The sequence below is a fragment of the Miscanthus floridulus genome, chromosome 9, assembly GCF_019320115.1.
Source record: "Miscanthus floridulus cultivar M001 chromosome 9, ASM1932011v1, whole genome shotgun sequence".
Lineage (NCBI taxonomy): Eukaryota > Viridiplantae > Streptophyta > Magnoliopsida > Poales > Poaceae > Miscanthus > Miscanthus floridulus.
This window is the reverse complement of record NC_089588.1, coordinates 84,208,746-84,212,448: the sequence shown is the minus strand read 5'-3', so window position 1 is coordinate 84,212,448 and position 3,703 is coordinate 84,208,746. Positions and strand designations below refer to the sequence as shown.

General features: G+C 40.1%; 1 long non-coding RNA gene across 1 annotated transcript; it reads right to left on the bottom strand.

Moving 5' to 3' along the window:
- Window positions 1-765: 765 nt before the first annotated feature.
- On the bottom strand, window positions 766-1,163 carry LOC136483815 (uncharacterized). Its single transcript, XR_010765657.1, has 3 exons — window positions 1,109-1,163; window positions 937-1,029; window positions 766-855 (listed from the first exon to the last, which is right to left on the bottom strand). It is a non-coding gene; the product is annotated as an uncharacterized lncRNA (long non-coding RNA).
- Window positions 1,164-3,703: the final 2,540 nt, after the last annotated feature.

Genomic DNA, 3,703 nt, shown 5'->3' with positions numbered 1-3,703 from the left:
AAAGTGCTGTACCATGGATGGATGATTGAAATAGTGACTCCTATGGTTTCTTCATTTATTAATCCCATCCCTTTCAGTTCACTGCTACATAAATGTTTTGTAGTGGCGGCTCAAGACCATTTATAGGGGCAGTTTGGCCAGCCACCCTTACCAAACAGTCTCTACAAATCATGTATTTATAAGGGTGGTTCCCAGGCCACCCCTATAAATCGATTTGTAGGGGCGGCTAGTGTTACCAGCCGCCCCTACAAATCCATTTATAGGGGCGGTTGTAGTACCAGCCGCCGCTATAATACCTGTTTGTAGGGGCAGTTCAGCTTAGAACCGCCCCTACAGTATATTTTTCCGCAAAAAAAAATTCAAATTTATAATTCAAATTCAACCAGAACACTATTTGTTTCCGCATATTCCATCCAGCGTTCGCGTTGCCGAACGCCCTGCGACTAATGTGAGCGAGGAAAGCGAGATAATCCCACCGAACGCCCCACGACCAACGTTCCGAACCACGTTCGCTCAAGAGTATTATATAAACTACAAGCACAAGAGTATTATATAAACTACAATTACAAGTCCAATTCACAAGAATATATACAATCCATCATTAAATAGACATAATTCACAAGGTAAAACCAATGTCAAATTTCATACACATTGTTATCAACATCCTAGAGCTAGCCTTTCGGTCTCACAAAGGTGTTGGTACTGATGATTTCTACCTAAGTCAGACTCTCGATCATGGTAGGTGCCTTTGATGTGTACAGTCTGGTCCAATATGAAGTTGCAATGGTCGCCGACGAGCTCTAAGAGTTGGTCATCCTTGTATGGGTCTCTTTTTATTTCTTTCTCTTCTTTCCACTACAAGAGAACAAGTTTCGGTTTAGTATTTCATACCATATATGAAGTTTTTATACTATGGGTGAAGAGGTTCAAACTTACCCTTAAGGAGTGTCTCCTATAGGCACCGGTGTTACTCATCATAGAACATACATAGTATCCACAATATACACTTATAGGCTTTTGCTTGGGGCACTGTGTGTTTTGCATATGGAAATGTTAAGTAATGCTTTTGACAGCCATGTAATGGAGTACTAAAGTAAGTTACACTTACCGCACATAGTGTTTTTATAGCTAGCTTTTCCTTTCTTACTGGATCATGCCTTCCGTGATGTTTAGTGACATAGAACCTAAATGCCATGTTCGAATTATTTTAGCAAATACAACTTGTTAGTATCCAAAAGTGAACGTTACAAGTATGTATATAAACATATAAGCTAATGAGGATTGTCGATATGTATACGTTTTGAGAATCGATATGAAGTCTTTATATGTCACCGGGTCCCTATCTATTGAATCAAAGACCCATGCCATACTCCTCCCGACATCGACGCCTATACAAATCCAGTGGTTGCTGCATGGATTTAATCATAGAACTAGATAATCTCTTTTGCATCGAATAAAATATATCAAACACAGATTTAAGTATAGAGTTGAACTTACTTGAAGTTGTATGGTAGCCATATAGTAGAGTGCTATTGGAGAATTTTAAAAGTCAGGGTAATGTATGCCGCAACCTTAAGGGACTCTTCCTTTAGTTTCGCCGTACGGATATGCTCTTTCTCCCGAAGGGTCTTTTCAGCAGCTAGCTCTTTGACATCCAGTTTCCACTGTTTAGGATAATTAAAATTTGTTTGTGCTATAGCTTGAGGGTCTATATACCCGACTTTCACACTTGGCATTTGTTTGACAATGTGCACTTGCATTCTACAAATCACGGTGTGGGTTAGTTACAACAAAATTCAAAGATTATATTCATATCATATCAGGAGGACAAGGCCTTACAGGCACCACGTGCGAATTAGATTCGTCTCCATTTCTCCGAGGTGAAAGCATGTCTGCATGTCATGAAAGCATGTCTGCATATCATTGAAGTCAAAGACAATTTTCCCTGCTGGGCTTCCAAATGTGCCGATGAGGGAAGCATGCTTGTACGAAGTCTATGCTCGTTGGGAGAACACGCAAGTACCAATCATGGAACCTTCTCATTCCAAGTGGTAGGCGCTGGATGTCCCAGTTTGGTAGAAAGGGCTTGCCTCTTTCATATGTTTTTAGGCAATTCTTTGACTATTTGATGGCATCAACATTTGGATACTGCTTTGCTGTTTGATGGAGTTTGCTAGTGACGGCCTCCTCAGAACCTTATGATGCGACTTTTTTAACTTGGTTCTCAGGCTTGAACTAGTCATGGGAATACCACTTGTGCACCGACAAGACGTTTTTCATCGGAACATAAACTGGTCTTATGGTGATTGGATGCTTCTTTCAAAGTTCCCATTCTGGCACGCCCTCATCTTCTTGTGCATCACCTTCTTCAGGAGGTACTCGTTGTTCATGTATCGACTGTGCTTGTTGCGAAGACTGTGGCATCTCATCATGTATTTGCTCAGTATGAGCTAGAGAAGGTTGTGTCTTATCAGGCACATGCTCGCTAGGAGGCGGGGAAGAATGTGGCATCTTAGGAATGTGGTGGTCACGAGACGGTGAAAATATCTCCCTGACCTCAACAACTCGCTCCAAATTTGGGAGAGGGGGAGGCGGCTAAGAAGCACTCAATATAATGTCTCGTTTGTGCCAGAGGATGAACTGCCCCATTACATCTCCGAGTAACACCAACCCCTCAGGAGTTGCATAGTCTATCCTCCACTACATGAACTCGGGTTTCACGGTATTCACCTCGACCCTAGTGTAGTCCGACGGTATCTTATTATTTTGGTGTAAGCCACCGGGAGGATGTGCCACACCCGTTGCCACCTCCATCACAATGTTCTGCCGGCTGCCGAGAAACACCAAAGTGCAACTAGTTGGTTCCCGTATGAGATCGACGGGGGTTGTGGCTATAGTGGAACCTTGGCTGCTAGGAACTTTTGGAGGGCTGCCAACTAATGCCAGTTGCCCCAGCGGCGTCATTAATGTTCGTGGCTTCGTAGATAGTCCTTGCTCCTCTAAAACCTTCGCAACTAGAGCCTTTACTTGGAGCTCAAGATTAGTCTCCTGGTCTCTGCCATGTTTCTTGTATATGTGCCTGTCCTCTTGTAAATGTGATATGATGATAGTCACATCTGTCCATGCCATACAGTTCTTGCAATCTTTACAGGAACAAATAATTGTATCCTTATTCTTTGTCAATGTCGTTGCATGCTTCTTTGCGGCTTCAATAAATTTACCCACCTCTTTCATGGAAACCTGCCTTGAACCTTAACGAACCATACATCCAAGAATTCCTGTACTCCATCTTTTACAACAACAACAAAATAAACATTAAAGGACTACTTATTCATATATATATAAATGAATCAAATTAATAATTACTTGAGAATAATTGTATATACTTCAAATATATATGAATATAAATCAAATATAATTACATAAAGCATACACACACACCATGGTAGAGGAAAATTAATTAATTGCCCATTTATCCATAAATAATTAAAATACATATTTGATGATTACAATAAACAATTTCAAAGACAACAATTAGAAATAATTATATTTTACTCAAAATCTTTCATACAAACCCTAGTCCAATTTTATCAAACATAAATTTATAAAAATGAAATTAATAAAAAACCAAATCCTAGATCTAGATCTACATGCACATGAAACATCCATAAAATTAAATAATTGTTCACTAAAATCAAGAAAC